The 22756-nt window shown below is 44.9% G+C and overlaps 1 long non-coding RNA gene across 1 annotated transcript in view; it reads left to right on the top strand.

Moving 5' to 3' along the window:
• The window catches only part of LOC144768033 (uncharacterized), a 32800-nt gene extending 15591 nt beyond the window's left edge, over positions 1–17209 (top strand). The window contains exon 3 of the long non-coding RNA XR_013598423.1: positions 16727–17209. This is a non-coding gene — a long non-coding RNA (uncharacterized LOC144768033). The remainder of the gene's footprint in view (positions 1–16726) is intronic.
• The last annotated feature ends 5547 nt before the right edge of the window (positions 17210–22756 follow it).

Genomic DNA, 22756 nt, shown 5'->3' on the forward strand with positions numbered 1-22756 from the left:
GATGTTAAGACTCAGTTTCTGCTCAGCCTCAACTGTCTGCACTGAGGGACGTATCTTCATTGGAGGTGTATGAGGTAGAACCCCCCCCCCAATGTTTATTGTGAGTCAGGCTAAGAGTTTGGTCTGTGCAGGGTGATTGTTTTGCTGCCTCCACTGGCCAGGATAGGCTGTGGGTGTAATCCTGACATTAACATGTCCCTTTCACATTGAGCCTTGTGACCTCAAGTAAAGCATCGCAGACAGAATGGTGTAAGAAGCAGGAAAGATGTAATAAATGTACTATATACATATCATCAATTTAACAATATCCTGTGAACCTAGACAAAAAAGAGACATGTTCTACACGACAATGCACATAACAAAGGGGCATATTATCAAGGACCGGTGTTAAAATTATCGCCGTTTTATCGGCAGGAAACTGCAGATCAAACTGCGATAATGGGCTTGATAATACGCCCTTGTTAATTCCCATAGAAGCCCATGTTCTGATGTTAACATGGGCTTCTATGGGAATTAACAAGGGCGTATTATCAAGCACATTATCGCAGTTTTGTGCCGATAAAACGGCGATAATTTTAACACAGGTCCTTGATAATATGCCCCAAAGTGCTTAAATCAATGACATTGATAAAAGATACACAAACCTTTTCGTTTTTTTTTCAAACTCCTATTCTTGTTTCATTTGTCTCCTCCCTTGAGCAGGATGACATGAACAAGAATCGAAAGCCCTAATGTAGACCACTGAGTCAACATGAAGTCTTCCTTTTTCAGTAAAGGCACGTAATTCAGATCATAAAGTTCTCCTAAATATGCACATACATATTGACCTAAATATCTCTTTTTACAATCATTGTGCACATGTAAAATTGAGTCTGATGATATTTCCAAATGCAAATCTACTTTTTATGGTTACCCCCACTTTTTGCTTCACGTTACACTGTTTTTGACTAGTCTGACTGGGATCCTGCTAATCAGGACCCCAATCTATCTGCTTTCTCCCTAAAATGTAATGTAATGTACTTTAGTACACTCTAGATTGGATACTCGGGTACCCTTGTCAGTCCCTAGTATATGGTACCATGTACCATGGGCATAGGTACCACAGAGGCCTCCTCTGGGTTGAAGCATGTATTATGCCACCCATGACAGGCCATGCAAAATGGCGTAACAGGCCTGCCATTGCAGCCTGTGTAAGTTGGTGCATGCACCACTTACGTAAGATATAGGTTTACTATACCTAAGCATTACTATACTTGAAAAACCTATAAGTCACCCCTTTAGCAGACCTTGACATTCCTGAAGGCAGGGTGGTTGCTTCTAAGTGAGAGGGTGCCACTGCATGAGCAGGGCAGCCTTGCAGCCTACGGATTCCACTTTCCCTGGTTGTTAGTGCTACAGTCATTTCCGACATATAGAGTGGCATTATGCGACCACGTGACGACCAACTCTAAAACGGCTAGAAGTAGGCCTATCGTATTTGGTGTCAAACATTGTGAGGTATGATTCCACCCCTCAGAAAACGAGCTTTGTGAGGTCCCTGATGTTCCCGAAAGGGTTGCTGCCGACCAGAGACACATTTCTGCCCTCTTGCTGTTGAGCCAAGTTTGAGCAGGCGAAGGCAGAACAATAGGCATCCTGTCACAGGGAGGTGTGACAACCTCCCAGACATGATTTAGTGTATTAGGCCTGGGGGAGTGTACTTGCCAGCGACCAAAAGTCTGCATGAGGGGCACATTTAGTGTCCCTGTGCATAGTCTTCTTCAAATCAGTCCTGGGTGCCGTTGGCTCCTGCTCCGGCACGAAACTGGCGAAAGGACATGGAAGTAACTTCCCCACTGTCCTGACCCTCCCCTGGGAGGGTCCTGTGAATCTGTCCAACCCTCTATCGTGGGTACAAAAGTGATGACTTGGCTGTAGGACCCTAGATTCAATGTGGACAAGATCCTGACCAAAAACACTGACCTTCGACCGTCTGGACACTCTGGACTACATTTAGGGCCTGACTTTGTCTACCTATCAGTCTGAAACATCGTATGTGCTCATGCACCATAGAGGCTCTATGAAGGACCTGTGGAGCATCAAGGACAACCAAAGATATCTCCATTGGAGTTAAGGATTTACTCCCCTGCACTAGCAAGCACCAACTGACAGGTCTGCTGATCCTGAGCTTATGAAGGCTCCGAAGGCTCCAGCAAAACAGGAGGTGGGTTCTATGTCCCTCAAGGTCTGAGCTGGCCTCTCACCTAGTCTGAGGTCAGAATCCTTTGTGGGGGCAGCAATACACATACCCCTCTGCACCTTATACTTTTACAAGTGAATATGCTTGTTGGTGTTCTCAAAACAAGTGCACTGGGCTCCGAGTAGCCCGTCCTCTGGCACAATTTCCACGAAAGAACTTTGGCCTCCTCACACTGAGTGCTCTGTGGGCTGTTGCTTCGTAAATCTGCATGAGGTTCCCTTGCGACACCTGTGCCTCCGGCCTGTGGGTCTTCTTGAGGGTCAACAGTGCTTTCCTTGGGCTCTGCTGGTTGCTCTAGGCTCGTCCCAACGTTCTTGTGTTTGGTGAGTTTCCTGGGCCTTGTTGGTTTGAACCATACCCTTTTTTGACCATCTTTATGGGTTGCCGCTGCCAAGGCTTGTTGGTGCTCCAGCCGGACACCGACCCCTCAGCACTCAACATCCTTTGTGGGACAGATCGTATCTGGCTCCTGGTTGTCCTCGACATCTCTTGGTCCCGGTAGCTGCAGAGTCAAGAAGCCCCTTAACCCACCGGAAGCACCCAACATCGGTGGACATTCGTCTACTGAGCCCCAGGTCACATCTGAGGGACCCAGACTCTGTCCTCTCTGCTTTCAGGTACTCTTCGACAAGGATCCACCTTTGTGTTCCAATGGACACTTTTCTTATGTCCCGCAGTGGCATGTGCTTAAAGTCCTCCATTGAGATCGACGGCGGCTTCCGACACCCCTGCAGCCCTATGCACCCACCTTCCCCGGGATAGGTTTCTCTGGTACTATGGTATCCACGGGTGGGGTGGCTCTTCATCCCCCTATAATCTAAAGAGCTTCCTCATAATCCACTGGGAAGGATTTTTTAACTTTAAAATTGAAACCGTGAATCTCCCATAGATTTATACGGCGCCCGGGGTCATGTTCCCAAACTGCACAAATCTTCCGTGGGGTCCCTACGTACTCACCTTGGGTGGTTCCTTGGGGTCCTGATGATTCTACATCCTCAAGACATTGTCTTGTCTCGAGTTGTGGTTCTTATACCACTATTTTAGAATATGGTTTGGTCTCCCTCTGGAGCCCACTGTGTATTAGTGCTACTTACGATTGTTTCTGTGCTACAGTATTGTGTGCTTTGTAGAGAAGAGTGGCTCACTGGTTAGAGCGGCAGACTCTGAAGCAGAGATCAGGCCCGGTACCAGGGTTCAAGTCCCGACGCGGCCGGGTCTTGAGCTCAATGTCCGCGGACTCGATAATTCTCGCCTCGGCGCCTACTCTAATCATGGGTCCCATGCTGCAACTCTGGGCAACAGCTTGCTTAATCTCCACAACGTCCCCTACAACACTGGGATGCCTGGCTTCACCTTGGGGGTGCCCAGGAGGGGCTTCTCGCAGGGAGAGCCAGGAAGGGTTCCACAGTGTTATACAGCGCCGGGACGCCCCGTTGGGGCAGCTGTGCGCTTTACAAAATACACTACATTTACATTTATCTGCATGTAGCAGATGGTGTGTTATAATAATAAATACATATTTTTATAACTACTGAGTGGTTCTCCTTTCATTTAAGCAATACAAGATTGCATTCTAGTAAAACAAGCTGCTTAACATTCCTTCAAGACTAAGCCTGAAGGCTTCTCTCAATAGCTGCCACTTGGATAGATTTCCAAGGTTACCCTTGAGCTCTTAAATCACATTAAGGGTTGTTTGGACTGGTACAGGGTGCCCACTTTAATTAGTGGACAGCAGATACCAGGCCAACTTTTCACATTGGTCTGCAGCGGTTGGGATTCAAGCCTGCATTGTTTTACCAGATAAATCTTGGTATTGATTAACTGAAAACCACTAAGCTCTAGGTACATATAATATTAGCTTAGAATAAGTAAGCTCTACTAAACTTAGGGTTGGCTAAGTCAAGGGTTTAGCACACCGTTTGTCCAACCTCAGAGAGTTTAGTTCCTACTAGGTTAAGTAGATGCAACACCTCACCACACTTAGTATGCCTTCTAAAGGAGATGCCAGTGGCTCTCTGCCCTCTAGATACAGTGAGCTTTCCTTCCAAGAATTGAAAGCCCAGTGTGCCTCAAGAGAGCTGAAGACAGGGAGAAGTGCCAACACTCAATATCTAATAGAGATGTTACTTCTCGAAGACCTTAGGAAGACCCTTTGGTCAGATGAACAAGAGAGAGTGGGTGTCACAGGGATAGAGGAAAGGTCAGGAGGTGACACCTTTTATGAACTAGACTCAAACCCAGGCTAGGAGGACCAAGATGGGTCCCACCTGGATAACTCAGATCTTCAGGGATTTGATGGAGAAGGCCAAGAAGGCCCCATCTTCATCCGTCCTGGAAGAGTGTAGAGTTTACCAAGGAGATCAACAAGATCTCCCTCTGCTGAGTCTAATCACTCAGGACAGTCTGTAGGGATTTCTGTATCTGGCAAGAGGGACCACTCTTATGACAGGGAGTACCAGTTTCTGGAACTTGAGAAAGCTAGGCTTAGGATCAGGCAACAGCTATTGGCTGTGAACAAAGAGTCCCTAGAAGTCCAGTCACCTAGAAAAAAGTTGGGACTATAGTCCCATGGTAGCAGCAACAGTTTCCCTAGAGTTAAAGGACATTCATTAGACAATAGGAACCTGAGCAAAATTGGCCATCCCTACCATGTTGAAGATGACATCCATAAATGCATAACTGCTTTAGAGAGGGCCTGTTAAGTTCTGAGGGTCTCTCAAGAGCGGTGGCCAGCCATCCTGTGGCTCTTCTTTACTGACAAAGGTAGTGATAAGCTCCTCACTGTTAGAGAAGAGGATACTGACAACTATTCAATCTCAAAGAGTGTGCTCATTGATGGGTTTGGCTTAACCACTAACCACTAAACAGCACAGGATTAAGTTTAGAGACACCCAGAAGATGTAGAATCAGGATTGGGTAGACTTTGCGGATAGTGCCATTAAGGCGCTGGAAGGCTGGTTGCTTGGCAGCAAAGTGAAGGGTTTTAAAAGATTTTACAATTTGATTATGAGGGAGAAGATCCTTAATAATTGCCAAAATCAGCTGTTGCATCAGTACTTGGTTGACTCTGAGCTGACGTCTCCCCAAGAATTGGGTAAGAATGCAGATAAGCGGGTCAGAACCAGAAAAACCAGAACAATGATGGTGACCAAAATAAGCAAGATGCTAAAACTCCAGATAAGGTTGGTGATAAGCATAAAGATCAAAATTCTTCCTCAGGACCCCTATAACCTGCATTTGGGGGGGAGTCACAATCCAACAAAGTTAAAGCAAAAAAAGAAACTCTGGTGTTATCCCTGTAAACAGAAGACACATTGAACAAGAGATGCTGATTGTCAAAAAGCCAAGGAAAATCCTCCTACCACCATTGTCCCCCCATAAGGCAACTGCGCCCCCTAGCACAAGTACTGGTGGTGGTACAGGGAAAAGGGATTAGTAGGGTTAACCTTGGGCTCTGTGATGGGTTCTGGCCTAGTCAGAACTCCAGCTCAGGCTATACTAGTCTTTGATGGTGGCAGGAATCGTGCCACCTTATTTGTCAGTCCCAGTAACCTGGGCAAATACAGACAATAGCCATTGATTAATGGTAAGGAGGCCATGGCATACAGGGACATAGGTGCAAGTATCACTATTGCGATAGAGAATCTTGTGAGCCCTGACCAAACATACTTGTAGAAATATGTACCAAGTGACCAATGCTATCAATTTCAGGACTGATCATCCCTTGGCAGTTGTTAATTTCAGCTGGGGAGGGGTACCTGGCACTAAGAAAGTTGTGGTGAGCTCAGACCTTCCAAGGAGTGTTTGTTGGGCAATGATTTGGAAACTTCGGCTTGAGTTGAAGTAGAATTAAGGACTCATGAGGCAATGCTGGGCATCACTGCAGGTGTGTTTGCTGTGACCAACTCACAGGCCAAGCTGGCTGCCATGGAACAGACCTTGGATCCTGGAACAATGGACCAAGGGCCTTCCAAGAGAAGGAGCAGGAGGGATAAGTATGTGTCTTCACCTCAGACTCTTTTAAAAAAAAATGTATTTAGGTATTTTCCCCATTTTATGTACAAGGCGCAACAATTCATTAGTAGAATACAGAATTAATAAAGAACACAAAATATAAGCAACAACATAAAAACAAAATAATACAGTAGTAATTGGACCGGGGGCTGCACATGTATCTTCACATACATAAACCGAGGTAATTTATAACAATAACAAAAAACAAACCAACAAAAAAAACACTACCTAGGATCTTCTTCCTTTCATCTTCTTAAGGGGTTCCCAAATTTGTAAACCTAGTTTCCTTCCCCTTTTCCCCCTCCTTGCATAAATTGCTTTCTCTAGGTTATAAGTCGATAATAGTTTAGCTAGCCATTGGTGAAAGGTCGGTGGAAGACGATCAAGCCATGCCGATGCGATGAATAGCTGCAAAACTGCCATAGCTACAAAGATAAAGTAGCCGTATTCTGCCTGTCTATCAACATCATTCACTCCAATCATGATTATTGACGACGTTAAAGTGATTTCTATTCTTAATGACCTTTGGAGAAATAACTCAATATTATCTTGTGTTGTTTGTAAATGAGTGCATGTAGCGAAGGTTTATACTATATCAGCCTCAAGGCTGTCACATCTGGGGCAGTTAATACCAGTTGTCCCTCCTCATTGCACAATCCTTGCAGGCGTGTAATATAATGAGTATAGTGTCTTATAATGTTGTGTCTGGAGGGCCGCTGAGCACAGAATTTTCTGCCCCAGATCTAGTGACAGGTGGAAGCCTTCCTTCCCTATACCTAAGTTATGGGCCCATTTATCTTCATATTTCTCCAGGTCATCTTGCTTATATTCTATCAATTATCAATTCGGCATACAATCTTTTTATTGTACAGTCTACTCCACCATGAATAATTTTCAAAATTGAGTTCTTTCCAAACCCTGCCGGCCCTCCCTTTTTTGCCACCATGAAACTTCTAATTTGTAAAAATTTAAAAAAAATTCTTGAGTCTAAACCATACACGGTCCGGATATCAGAAAAGTGCATCATTCCCTGTGCCCCTTAATATCTCCGATCTTTATTATTCCCTGTCTCCCCCATTCTGCAAACACAGCATCAGAAAATATATCCCAAGGAAGTGTACAATTATTGATCAATCTGGTATACGCATTGTATCTCCCTAAGCCAAACTTTTTTGCAAAGGCCTTCCAGATATTATGCGCTCCAATCACCGTTTTAAATCTAGTCCTTTTGAAGTAGCTAGGATTGGTATATTTCAAAAAGGCATTCTCCGCCTCAGCACCCAGGACAAGAGCATATATGGCTATTGTTCCTAACTCATCCTGCCCTTCCACCTCCGCTCCCTCCAGTAAGCCTGTCATATATTGTTGGGCATCTGCCCAATAGTACAGTTTTAAGTCAGGTAAAGCCCACCCTCCTCTCTCCCTAGGAAGTGCCATGAACCTCAGTGCTCTTCTAGTCTTACCATGTGCCCAAACAAACCTATTTATCATGTGTTCTAAGATATTAAACCACTTTGCTTCGAAGAACAACGGGATTGCCCTGAAAATATAAAGAAACTTTGGGAGCAGAATCATTTGAACAATATTAGTACGCCCTACTATGGAGAGGTGTAGATTGTGGAGTCTGTCCAGATCCTTCTTGGCTTTGGTGACTATTGGTCTTATATTTACTTCAACTAAACTATCTAGCTCTGAGGTGATCGTTACCCCTAGATATACTCCTCATTGAGCAACACGAGAGTTAAAGCATTCCACATTCCTATTCTTAATTATTTGTGTCTTGGAGGTATTCAAGGCGTATCCTGAGACCTGGCCAAAATGCAGGGCTTCAATCTCCACCTGTCTTATAGCCTCTGTGAGATCTGGGGTTACAATCGCCACGTCATCAGCATATGCCAACATTTTGCAATGCCCCCTATGAGTATCCAATGGGGGGATACTGTCATTCATCTCCATTCTACGTATCAGTGGGTCCATATACATGGCAAATAGAAGTGGAGAGCATGGACATCCCTGCCTTGTTCCCCGCTTAATCTGAAGTGGCAATGTATATCCCGCATTTACTCGTTTACGAGCTATCGTAGCTGTATACAAAACTTGTATTGCTTTGACAAACCCCTCCCCAATGCCGGCTCTTCCTAAAATAAACCACAGATAGTCCCAGGAGGCCCCATCAAAAGCCTTCTCAGCGTCTAGCAGCATCACTGCCATCGGATCTCCTGAGACTTCTGAAGCATCAAATAGGGGGATAACCTTCTGTGTGTGGTGGGTGGTACCTCTCCCTGGGATAAAACCGTGCTGATTGATGCTCACCAGAGTATCTATAATGTTAGCAAACCTAAATGCCAGTGCCTTAGAAAAAATCTTCTTGTCCGCGTTCATAAGTGTGATTGGCCTGTATGAGCCGGGTTCTCTGGGTGGTTTACCCTTCTTTAAAATGATCACAATATCTGTGCCTGCCCAGGAGCTTGGTATAGATACCCCTGACTGTGCCTGCTGTATTCTGGTAATCAAATCCTCACTGAGTATATCTCAGAAGGTTTTAAAAATTCAATTGGAATTTGATCTGGCCCTGCAGCCTTACCAGAGGGAATACTTAGTAAGGCGGCCATAATCTCTTCTGGCTCCAGGGGTGCGTCTAACCTCTTGCCTTCCTCCTCAGGTAGAATAGACACCAGAATATCCTGCAAGGATGCACGTATTTCAGAGGGGTCTTTAGCTTGCACCTCATCATATAATGCAATGTAGAACTGCCTAAAGACTTCACGTATCCCATCAGGATTTGTGAAGAGTCTCCCAGCAGCATCCTTAATTTCCCTCACTTCCCCTGTAGCTACCTTCTGTCTAGTACAGACCGCTAGAGTACGACCCACAGATTCGCTAAACTCGTGGCACCTCTCTCTGTTTGCTAGAAAGATCTTAGCAGCTTTATTGCCTATATTTTCTTCTGCCTCCATCTTTGACTTAGCTACTTTAATAAGTACCTGATCAAGCGGTGCCCCCGCTATCACAATCTTCACCTCAGACTCAGTGGGAGGATACTTGTAGAAATATGTACCAAGTGACCAATGCTAACAATGTCAGTACTGATCATCCCTTGGCAGTTGTTAATTTCAGCTGGGGAGGGGTAATTGGCGGTAAGAAAGTTGTGGTGAGCTCAGACCTTCCAATGGATTGTTTGTTGGGCAATGATTTGGAAACTTCGGCTTGAGTTGAAGTAGACTTAAGGACGCATGCAGCAATGCTGGGGATCGCTGCAGATGTGTTTGCTGTGACCAGCTCACAGGCTAAGCTGGCTACCATGTAACTGGAACAATGGACCAAGGGCCTTCCAAGAGAAGGAGCAGGAGGGATAAGGCTGTGTCTTCACCTCAGACTCAGTGTGAGGATTAATCTCTTGAAGGAGATGATCTCAATCCCTGTGAAGGAACTGTGTCAGATGAACTGGAACCTTGTCAGGTTGAGTTTTTGGAGACCTGGGCCCTTCCAGGGTAGACTTGAGTTTGGAGCAGCAAACCTTCCCCTCTCTTGAACCTCTCAGACAGCAATCTGCTGCTGAGGCTGTTGACAATGTCAGTGGATCTCACAAAATCTATTGGGATGAGGAACCCCTATACTCAGAGGGTAGAGACCCCAAGAGTGGTGCCAGCAGGAGGTTGATCATACCTCTGAAGTTAAGTGGCTTCCTACTCGCCGTAGCACATGACATTCCCTTAGCAGGTCACCTAGGCCAAAGTAGGATTTGGGACAAGCTTGTCCCTCATTTTCAGTGACCTCACGTGGCAGAAGACACAAATAAGATTTATCGCTCTTGTACCACCTGTCTAGCCAATGGTAAGTTATTTGGTACCACAAAGGACCCCCTCATATCACTACATGTGGTGGGGGTTCCCTTTGAGAGGGTTGGAATTGATATCATTGGTCCCATGAACTCTCCAACTGAATATGCACACAGTTATATTCTAGTGGTGTGGACCATGCCACTAGGTATCGGAAGGCTATACCCCTTAGAACCACCACAGCTCCTGTGGTAGCCAAGGCCCCCCTGGGAACGTTTCCAGAGTGGGTTTACCTAAGGAGGTCTTAACTGACAGAGGCACCAACTTAATGTCAAGTTACATCACTGCAATGTGGATCGAGTGTGGAGTGAACTACAAGTTCGCCACACCCTATCACCCACAAAGCAATGGGTTGGGTGAAAGGTTCAACAAAACCCTCAAGGGCATGATCATGGGCCTCCCAGAAAAGCTTAGGTGAAACTGTGATGTCCTGTTGCCTTGCCTTCTCTTTGCTTACAGCGAGGTCCCACAAAAGGGGGTTGGCTACATCCCTTTTTAACTTTTGCTTGGCATCCAGTTAGGGGTCCCTTGTGTTTGGTGAAGGAGGGATGGGAGTTACCTCTCAAACCTCCCAATCAAAACATAGTGGGCTATGTAGTTCTTCTCCACTCGAGGATAGCTGAGGACATGAATAAGGCAAGTTAAAACCTTGAGGCAAGTCAAAAACTACAACAATCTTGGCATGACCAAAAGGCTGCACTGACTGTTTATCGGCCAGGGCAGAAGGTTTGGGTGTTGAAGCCTGTGGCCCCTAGGCAGCTCTTAAGGATAAGTGGAGTGGACCCCAAACTATTCCTGAGCAAAGGGGAGAGGTCACCTACTTGGTGGACCTTGGTACTCCCAGGAGCCCCCACGGGGTCCTTCATGTGAACGGGCTTGAACCATACATTGATAGGGCTGACATGGGCTTGCTCATGGCAACTAGTGAGGGACAGGAGGAAGAGAGCAATCCACTCCCTGACCTCCTCTCACAGAACTCTTATGATGGGTCAGTTGATGGTGTGGTCTTGGCAGGCAGCCTCACTGACCAGCAAGAAATTGATTGTAGGAAGGTCTTCAATCAATACAAACACATGATCTCTCTGACTCCTATTCAGACCACCTGGTATACCCATAAAGTGGACACAGATAAAAGTCTACCTGTTACAAATAAGATTTACAGGCGGCCTGACCATGTCAGAGACTGCATCAGGAATGAGATCTAAAAGATGTTGGAGTTGGGAGTAATTGAGCCCTCAGATAACACTTGGGCTAGTCCCGTGGTCTTGGTACCAAAACCTCACACCCAGGTTGGTAAGAGAGGAATGTGGTTTTGTGTGGACTACAGGGGGCTCAATGCAGTCACTAGGACCGAAGCTCACCCTATTCCTAGGGCAGATAAACCCACTGACACTTTGACCTCAGCCAAGTTGTTAAGCACATTTGACTTCACTGCTGGCTATTGGCAAATCAGAGTAGCTGAGGATGCCAAGCCAAAAACAGGATTTTCAACCCCTAGTGGGCATTATCATTGTATTGTGATGCCCTTTGGTTTCAACAATGCACCTGCCATATTCCAAAGGCTAGTGAATAAAGCCCTTACAGGCCTGGAAGCCTATAGTGCAGCATATCTTGATGATATAGCTGTCTTTAGCTCCACGTGGGAGGATCACCTGGTCCATCTGAAGTATGTTTTGGAGGCTCTGCAGAGAGCGGGCCTCACTATCAAGGCTACTAAATGCCGGATAGGGCAGAGCAAGGTTGTGTACCTGGGCCACCTTGTGGTGGTATTACTCGAGTCACATCCCAGTCCATTGTTATTTTGCACATAATTCAGTTTTGGACCAGCCATATGCAATCCAGTCTTGACCCAGCTCTAATGGGAACAGTTCGGCCGAAACTGCCATACCAGGTCCTTCCCTGTACTGGAATACAAGCACCCCAGGACCGGTTTCACTCTAGTTAGGATTCCTCCACCAAGAATAGCCTGATTCCAGTGACACATTGCACACAGGAGGACCCACGTCTGGGCACATCGTCCAATTTAGGGACACACATCAAAGTATACAAAAAAGTGATGGATGTAATGCTGGAATTAATCTAAGACACTGATAATTATTCGGCCATTCCAGTCCATTGCTAAGCAGTACACTGTGCTACCACAGTTCTGAGCGGCCATATGCAAATCAGGCTTGTCCCTCCTTACTCCAATGGGAACTGTCCAGCAGTAAGTCTGACCTGTCCAAAATCCTCACTGTTGCTGAGATTAGAGTGGGATTAGAAAATCTAGCCATTGCAAACTCCAAAACTTTCCCTGTTTTGCTTACGTTGGTGTGAGTATACTAAATATTACACCTTCAAAGTCTGGCACTTTCCCCAATGATGCTTATTTTTGAGTGGGAATAGTAAGTGTGATGCCTGAAAAGTTTAATACTAATTCTACTGTTGCATATACTGGAAATGGAATAGTAAATAAGACTCCTTCAAAGTCCAGCACTTTCTATATTACTTTGGATAGTTTTTTAAAATGTTTTTTTATTCACCAATTTCACTGTTGTATACAGTTGTGAACCTTAAGCAATAAATCAACATCAACATCTCAGTATTCACTCGTCTGATAGTCCAATATTTTGTGTCAATTTAGAGTCATATCCCTTCCCTCGCCATGTTTTACATATGTTACATTCAGTTCCAGTGACTGTGATCATACCAGTGACCCCTTTAATGTCCATGATCCCAATTATCCCCCCTCTCTATCATGGCCGCCCTTTTGGGACCGTTAATTCTGCACCACCCATCCCTGTTTCAGTGTGTTGTGTGCCACCTGGGGGGTCTGTGTTTGTGACCCTGGTGCTGCATGTTCCTCTCAGTTTGCTGAAATGCTGCCAATAGCGATGCCCATGCCTCCAGATCCTCTTGCAGTTTTTCATCCCACATAGCACTCCCATATGTATCTTTTCTGTTAATACCCTTTCTACAGTGTCCCTGTATCATAATGTTAGTGAGGTAGTTCTATCACCCTAACCATGCCATAGCTGTACATCATTTGGTAAGAAGCAGTGTGAGTTGTAATAATTTCCACTGCATCTTTTTCCCCCTGGGTTGCTTTATTATACCCAGGATGCACTGCACTGAGGTGTCTCCTGCGTAATCACTGTCAAGGTCTTCAATGTTATCACTGTTGCCATTCAGAAAGCTCACACTGTTGCACATAGCCAAGCCATATGCAAGAAGGAGACTTCATCCACCCCTCTCTTCAGGAGAGCTGCAATCTTGCCCTTGTTCATTTTACTTAGCTTAATGGGAGTCAGGCATGGTCGGTGAACATATTTAAAATGTGCCAACGTGACACTAGCATTATAGTAGGCCTTTTTAACTAGCACACATGTCGTCTGCCACTTTTCGTCTTTCAAAGGGTCCACCAACTCACCCATCCAAGCCTTTTGGCCTTGGGGCTAATGTTGACCATATCCTTTTTTAGTGCTTTGTGAAACATAGAGGCTAAGTGGTAGGCAGAGCCCACAGTCAGCACCATCTGCAATGTCTCCAACTGTTGGGGCATCTCCTGGAACCCTGCCCAAATTTCCTTGCACGGTGCTTGCAATTTTAGAAGAAACTGGCCACTCCCCAAAGAGAAAGTCTCACAGGCCTTCGCAAAAGTAAGGACTTGTTTCCCAGGATAGAACTTTGTCAGTGCTGCACAGCCTCCCACCCTCCAACATTCAGTTGACATGTCCCCACTAATATCTCAACACTGCAGCACTATCCAAATGCCCAAATCTTGTGTAAAGGGTGGTCTCTTCGCCCTCTCCCAAATCTCAGCTGTATGTCAGATTATATATGAAATGTTTCCAGCTACTCTGGAGATGCTCATAAGCAGCTCCGTTAGCGAAGTGTCTCCACATGTGGCCCTCAACAGTCACATCTCCCAGTTATCCCTTTCCACTGCCCATTGCACAGCAATTTGCAGCTTAGCTGCATAATGCCGCATGTTGCAAGGCAGCCCCATGGCACCCTCCACTAAGTCAATTTTCCTACCCATACTAAAGATATCAATAGGCTATCCAATGCCTTGAAGATGTCCCATGTAAGCGTATGCAGTGAGTTCAGGATTATATAGAGGCATCTGGGTAGGAAGACCATTTTCACCACAGCAAGCCACCCTGCTACTGTAAGCAGCAGCGTGTTCCAAAACCAGGTGTACGGTGTCAGGCCCCCCAGCATCTTCTCAATGTTATAGTGGCACTGCCCCTCCAAGGTGTGTGCCACCATGATTCCCAGGTATCTAAAATTGTCTGACTCCCACCTCAATCCCTGCCTGGGCAGGCCATTCTCATGTGCCATAGCTCTCCAAGAGGGAACACAACATCTTACACCTGTTGATCCAGAGACCAGCCAGTTTAGTTAACAAGTGTTTAGGGGAAGGGCCCTCCATCACAGGGCTGCAACCAGTCTGTCCACCAAGGGTGGACAGTCCACCTGCCGGGCTACCACCCTGGCAACTCTCTCTGTATCGGTCCAGTACGGCCCCCGCAAAAGCCACCACTCCAGGCCACTGCTCCATAAGGGGAACAAGCTCCCCACACCTTTACGACTGCTGCCTACATATGGTCACAGGCTGCAGTAGTGCTCAGCTACAGTCCGAGCATAGCTCTTGGAGGTCCCAGTGTGATCTCTAGGCTCAGACTCAACTCCTAATAGGCCTCATCACTGCCCAGTGTCTGTGTTGTCACTGTAAGGATTTCATGCCTCTCAGCTGAGAACACTTTGTACAGCTGGGGCTCTGCACATCAGTCAACAATTATTCCAGGGCTCAAACAGGCAAAATTAGGATGGATATTTTCTTGGGGCAACACAGCGCGGTTTCAATGTGTCCGATCGGATATCTTGTCAGGCCACGCTCTTCTTTAATTTGGAGAGTTAATATTTTTTTATTATATATTTTAATGTTTTTGTTTCTAAAAGATTTATGATTCGAACAAATAAATAATTTGTGAATATTTCATTCATATTTTATTCTTATTAATTTTGCATTTATTATATTTTTAATTACATTTGATATGTGTTTCTGTTATATATGTTAAGTGTAATATCATATTATAGATAATGTTAAAGTGATGTTTCAATTGTTTATGTATTGTTGTTCTTTCTACATGGTTTTATATTTTTTACATTCATATTTACAAATATTTTTTCGTAATTACACTACTATTTGTAACTTTCATATTTATATGTTTCATTGATAAGCACTTATTGAGATGCTCTTGATGTGTTTCCTGAGCAGAAAATTTATTGAGTTGGTTAGACCTGATGAAAATAGGAGCAGTCGTAAAATAGTACTGCCCCATTTTTCATTCAACCTTACGCATCTTAAGAGAAGTTTGTGGGTGAATGATGTCTTCTCAGTTTAGAAAACATAATTAGACTTAGATTGAAAATTTGGTTAAGATACTCTGATCAGGTTATATCAATGCCCATATATGAATTTACCTTGAAAAAATGAAAAGACAAGAGGCATTTGGCTAAACAGGAAGAAATCGGTTTTAATTAAATGCAGCGGTCGGGAGAGCATCAACAGAGTTGTGTCTGAAGACAATCTCCATGTACAGAAGTTTTGGCGAGTAATATATACAGTTCATGAGCTACAATAAAATTATTACACATTCTTGTAAAGCATGTTGATCTGGGTCTAGTCATGAACCATAAATACAACCATCTTCTAAGGGGGATGCAGGTTACTTTGTGGAGAGCTAGTAGTTTCCAGATGTCGGGGATGAGGAGAGTGTGATCAGTGTGTGTGGTGTGCATGCTGTGTTCTGATTGGCTGAGTGTTCCCAACTACATGTGGCACCTGATGTTGTGGTATTTTGCTAATGCACACCTTTGGCCAAACGTTTTTTATTGAGTCCAATCTCCTCGGACCTGTTAGAGGTGTATCTGGCTATCTGTTGAATGATCAGGGTTTTCTCTGTTTGCTCTTTTGTCTTTGGGCTAAGTGTAACCCCACCTGTGACCTATCAATTATTAGTCCTAGGTTTGGGTTGCAGGGCCTGTCTGACTATGTATCTCGGATTCAGGATTGATTGGGATGTCTTCTCGGCTAAATTTGACAGCAATGATACACGTTCATTATTACATGTACATATAACATGAAAGTCATTGATATCATATTTACCTACATTCTCGTTATTATGTGTACATTTGTCATAGCGTACATTAACATTATTTTGACTTGTATTGACATTGCATTGCACGCATACATTGTGGAATACCTTGACATTGCATTTACTGATATTGTCGTTGTTATGCATGCATGTATCATGGCATGCATTGACATCACATTCACCAATATTAACAATATCCTTGATCTTGACTTTGGCCATAATGTAGTTTGTATACCTCTTTGGTCTCCTATCGCCTTTGCAAATTTGTTGTATAGGTTCTAACTAAACACTAAAAACATACAGGAGCCAGCATCTTTGCTTTTGGGGCTTTGAAATATTGGAAAATGAAGCCCTTATTCTGGACAGCCATTTTTCAAAACAGACAGTCGAATGCCTGGATCATGAAACCTTTCCTCTGAGAAGGGATTAACCAGTTTGCACACAACCTTGATGATGTTCCCTCACTGAGTGACTTTTGTTTTTTCTTACAGAGAAACTTGTTGGAAACCCTATTGCCGAAGACCATGAACACAATCACTGTCTACGAACACCCCGACTTCAAGGGACTCCATAAGACCTTTACTAATGATGTTCCACGTCTGGCAGAGCACAGCTTTGAAGACTGCATCACATCTGTGAAAGTGGTGGGGCAGCCCTGGATAATGTACGACCATCCAAACTATCAAGGATGGTGCATTGCCCTAGAGGAGGGAGAATATTCATGGGCTGAAATGAATGACAGGGCATCTTCTCTGAGGCTGATCACTGATGATCTGAACGATCCCCAGATCACAGTCTATGAGCATCCAATTTCTTGGGTTCAGTGATGGTTCTGAATCAAGAGGCCAATCTATATAATGGAAGCATGAATGATAAGATTTCTTCCCACAGAGTCCAGAGAGGAGCGTGGCTTCTGTATGCACATCCAAACAGATCTGGATGGTCGATTGTAGCTAGGGCTGGTGAAGCTCTGGCGAGTTGTGGAAAAGTAAATTTTGCCATGTTCTGTGTCCCTACGCCTCATCCATCATATGTTATGTGTGCATGACCAATATGCATATGTTATTCCCCATGTCCGATTAAAGACGCAATTCCAGTTGTGTCCACCTCTGGTATGTCATTTTCCAGTCCTCGTGAATACTACGAATATCAGGCCTATGTAAAGTAATGTTGCCACGTTTCCCAGTGTGCACGTTATTCCATTATAAAGTCCCCGTTTCCAGGCCTCAAAAGGGCCCGGACCACAGATTCAGCTCCTGTCTCCTGAAAGCCTCGCTGAGGAGCAATACAGCCCCCACCTGTATCCTCGACCTTTCACTTACTTCCTGCCTCGCAGTGCCCGGTGCAGCTTGGCTCTGCCTCTGAGTCTGCCAAAAGTATGTTATAGTTCCAGTTATCAGTTCAGTCCTCCTCTTCTGCATTCCTGAGCTACTGAACTGCATCAATAGTTTCCGTCATTGTCTAGCCTTCTCGTCTCCACGTTAGAGAAATACTGTATTTAATGGTCATTTAGTATTCTTCATCACGCACTACATGTAGAATAATGCATGGTCCAGTCTTAGAATCAAGTTAGCTTTTCCCCTCATGACTTCTAGTTTATATCAACATGTTCCCTAAACATCAGATACCAGATAGGGTTTAGGTACATGTCGCTCCGACCCTCCAGACTTTAGTCTCTGCTCCTAGCACAGAGTTCATAGCCCCAGCTTCTCCTAGTAACACGTCATTGCCAGTTTTCGCGCACCATTAGGTTAGAGGTCCCGGCTCCTTAGGTAGCCCCCTCCTATGTTTCCGCCCATTCATGACATATTCTGTTACGTTTGCACCACATGTCTATGTATACGCCCAGTTACACCTCTTTTTACTGTTATCTTTCGCGACTGCTACGCGTCACGCCTTCTGCTCCACCCACTGCTACGTCTACTGCAATGTAATGCTATGTGTTCGCGCTATGTATATATGCCTGTGTTTTGTTATTGAATGTGAGCGCGCTCATCCCAGACCTAGCCCCAGCAGCTGCTGGGCCTCTTTTCCCCTGTTGGGCCCCAGTTGTCCTGCTGGGCCCTGTCATTCTGTTCCTATGCAGGTTGTCCTGATCCTGTCCTTATGCTGTAATAAACCTGCAGAAACTCCTACTACCTCGAATCTTGACTCTTATTTATTGAGCTATCTGTTATGCTATAAGTCTAGTCAAAAATAGGGTATTATTTATTTATTTACCACATAATGGCGCCCGAATAGGGACTTGCCCTTTCCCCACGCGTCGGTGAAGCCACGCCGACCCCCTGACCCTCTGCAGTCGTGACGGAACTCTTCTGCGCAGTGGCAGATATTTCTGCTCAAGTATCCCTCAGGCCCACGGAGGAGACGGAGGAGGCGGTCCAGCATCCGAACGAGACGGTGGAGGAACGCGGCGAGTCCCGACCAGAGCCCAAGCCGAGAGTCCAAGGTCCGAGGTATCCGGAGGCCCACCTGTAACTGAAGTCCGAAGTCCGAAGTTCGTCGTCCGTCGTCCAGTCCAGTCCGAGGCCTTCCGTTCCGTGCTGCCCGGTGAGTACCATTGCTGGGGTAGTATCTAGACAGGACCAATTTAAATTGACTCCTGGTCCGTGGGTTGGTGGTGCCCAGACTCACAAACGAAGTGTTCACCTAGGTGGATACGGGTCCTGATGCGTCCCTTTATGGGACCGGTATGTTCCGTACTGTTACAGCAGTGCATCCAGTAACTCTAGTCTGTTCCGTTCTCAAGAAAATCTGTTCTATTTCTGTTCTCAGTATTCCAGGTAATATTCTGTTCGAACTGTTATTTATAATGTTCTTCATGTAATTTACTGTTGTGGTATGAGTGCGATGTGATTTCGTGTTTTTATTGTGTATTGTATTGTGTCCAGATTACAGTTCAGTCATGCCCATATTTTCCAAGTTACGTCAGTTAAAAACTAGAAAGGGTCTGTTAGAGGAAGCGGTTCCTGTCCCACCTAGGGACAGTCCAGGTCATTTTATGTATCAGAAACATGGCATAAGCGCCATACTGTATCTAGATTTATGGGTAGAGTATACCAAACAGTTAGAAGAAAAGTACAGATGGCCCGTATCGGGTACATGGGATGCCGAATGTATCATGCGAGTAGAAGAAGCATTATGGAAAAAGAAAGCCAGACAGTCACAGAAAGATGCCATCGAGTTATGGCGTAAGGAAGCTCATAGAAGAACGGAAAAGGAAGTCAGAAAATCAGAGTTAAGTAGAGAATCCCAGGAACGAGCCCAAGAAAGAGAATTAATCGAGATAGGTGAACAAGTCAAAACCGAACAGTCAGACAGACAGAGGCATGCCCTTATTAAGGGTATGTATCCTCTCCTTGCCGAAGGTTTGCCAAAAGCGACCCCAGAGGCATCCAGTAATTTCCCGCCACCATTAGTTCCGACCAAGCTACGTCACAAACCGACCGCAGCTGATATTTTTATTTCGTCCTATTTGAACGACACAGTCCCCGAATATGCAAATCCTGTTCGTGTTCCGCCAGTCCTTGCAAATCAGGCACTTCCCGCTCCTCCAGACACCGGAGTACCTGTTACGGTACCCCCGGTCCAGCCTACAGTTCCATTTCCCACTCTGCCAGGACGTAGAGCCTCAGTAGACGACTCCAGTTTAGGGGCCGCAGGAGGAGCTACTCCTCAAACCCCGCCGCCACACAAGCGTTTATCGGCACTCGAATTACATGCTCAAGCATCACAGCGTACTCCTAAAAGTAATAAGTCTGTTACAGAAATCAGGCAAGCCCTTAACGAATGTGTCTATGATCCAGTTCCAGGCGAATATACTATGGTTTTATATTCCTTACGTGTAAGGAGAGTGACCGAGTATCTAGTCACCTTACCGAATATGAAAGAAGATCTAGACAGAATATATCGTTTCATCCGTACAGGGGATGATCCAGAAAGTATTGGCGAGATTATGTCTCAAAGGAAAGCCGAGATTCAGCTCATGATATTAAAGTTCCTGATCAATTGTCTAATAAGAGAACAAGATTACCCGTCTAAAGATCCCGCCGAAATGAGAATCCTGACAAGGTGGAGTGATAATATAGCCGAGGGTAAGCACAAGACCGTCAGTGCCATGGAGAGTATGTACAAGAAAATTCGTAAAGAAATAATAAGGTTACACGACCAGCGTAAAGCAGCACAAGTAAGCGAGAAAGAAAGTATCTCTGATCCTGAAGAGGAAGAGAACGAGAATCCCGCCAGAATAGCGTATGTAGGAAAATCCAGATTTCCAGATCGCCATTTACGTCTAGAACCCAAGTCTATTTTTCATCTAGCACCAGAACAAGGTTCTCTAGAACAAGTATTTCAAGCTACCGATCACATTCTGAAATCACGAATCGGTTATAGTGAATTAAGTACCATGCATGAACAAGAACTAGCCCGATCAGCAGTCCGATGGATTACTGATTCTACCACTTTTCCAGACGAAATAGTGGCACAAATGTTTCTGAAACTGCCCCCAGCCGAGCAACGACTGGTGGGTATGTATATGATCCAGCACCTCATTACTCTGTATGAGGGTCAACATTCTGATCCAGGCCCGTTGCATGATATCCTGAACGAGTTACTCCAGTATAAATGGAGAGGTCTAGGTACCGATTTAATAAGTGTCATTCTAGAACAGCGTCACAAGTATAGAACGTTCCTGAACCCGCATTTTGTTCATGTCTCACCCCCAGAAAGTAAATCGTTTTACATAGACAGACAGAATCCGTTACGAGAAGTCCACCCAGTCCAAGGGGCGGGTGGCGTAATGCAACGAGTGTTCGTATACACTCCGATTTCAAAGATGGAACTTCTTGAAATGAAGAAATTAATTCCCTGTCATGACAAAGATCCAGCAGGGTTCCATAGAGAATTAAAAGACATGCTCCGTATGGGAGAATACACTTACCCAGACATCATTAAAATGTTAAAGGTCCTGTTACCCGCAGGGGTGTATGAAAAGTTAAAGGAAAAAGAATGGGAGGTGGGAGAGAAAAAGATCGATTGGACAGCTCTAGAAGCTGAAGACAAGGCACGAGTACCAGGTACCGGTCTTGGAGATAAATGTAAAGAATTACCAGAATTACTGATTCAAGTTTTACCCAGATTATTGACAACGAGGAAAGAAGACTGGGATGCAATCTCAGCCTGTAAACAGAAACAAGATGAAGATATTAGTGATTTTTATTCTAGGTTTGAAAAATGTTTTAGTATTAATAGTGGTCTCAAGACAAGTAGTGAGTCATACCCTCATCTTTTCGTCACCAAATTAGTCGAGAATTCAAGTCCACAAATTAAAAACCGAGTTTTAAAAGTCGAAAGCACCTGGCAAGCAAATACTCCGTCCCAGATGCTCCAGATGCTCCAGTACCACCAGAATAGAATCAGAGAAGAGCAAGAACACGAGAGAAAACGTATGAAAGACACGAAAATGAAAGTGCTAGTTGCACAATCTGTTCCTCAAGACAGTCAGAAGAGGGGTCCAAATCAAGCCAATCAAGCCAGTCATCCTGCAGCTCCCGTTAGAGGGAACTGCAATTATTGTAAACAGCCAGGTCATTTTATAAACGAGTGTGCAGTTCTGAAACACAACATAGCTACTGGTAAGACTAAAGAAAGACCACGTCCGCCAAGACAAGAACAAGTTTCACAGATTCCTCAGTCACAGAATGCACAACAGACAGTTTCCGCACCGCAGCCTATAGCTGCAACACAGCACGTTACATCGCAGATGTATCAGTATGCACAGTCCGAGTATCCAGAGTATCAGTCATATTCATGAAATAGCCTAGAGAGGGAGGTAGGCTTGCCTCTCATCGAGATACCTGTAGATCAAGAAGGTCCCTATGTTCACAGTCAAGTATTAGGGAAAGACAGAAAATTTTTGATCGATACAGGGGCAAGTAGGACCACAATTAGTCATGCCGAAGTTCCAGGGGCTCCGCTCTCAGGCTCAAGAAATGTTTCCCTTGGATTTTCAGGAAAACCAATAGTTAACGAAATATCAAAGCCAGTCACTCTAGAAGTAGGTCCATTGTCCCGTACTACTGATCTGTTACTTACTAAGTCATGTCCAGAAAATCTATTAGGCATTAAGACACTGAAAGAGTTAGGTGCAGTTATTTGCTGTTCCCCAGAGGGAATACGTCTGTTCCTACGTGACTTTAAGGGTCACTATGTATTACGAGATTTTGATTCAAGATTGTCTAATGTTCCGCAGCACTTATGGGCGCAAGGTCCAACTGATGTAGGTTATATGCAAATCACACCCCATCGTGTGACTCTCAAGCCAGGTGTAGTGTTACCCCGAATCAGACAGTACAGATTGCCACCTGAGGCTGTAGCAGCCTTATCCAAAATTATTGACGAGCTCATGGCTCAAGGAGTAGTTGTAGAAACTGACTCCAATGTATGTAATTCTCCGATCATTCCAGTCATGAAACGTACTGATCCGAATGCACCCCCAGTATATCGATTAGTGATTGATTTAC

Source organism: Lissotriton helveticus, chromosome 7 (assembly GCF_964261635.1).
Source record: "Lissotriton helveticus chromosome 7, aLisHel1.1, whole genome shotgun sequence".
Lineage (NCBI taxonomy): Eukaryota > Metazoa > Chordata > Amphibia > Caudata > Salamandridae > Lissotriton > Lissotriton helveticus.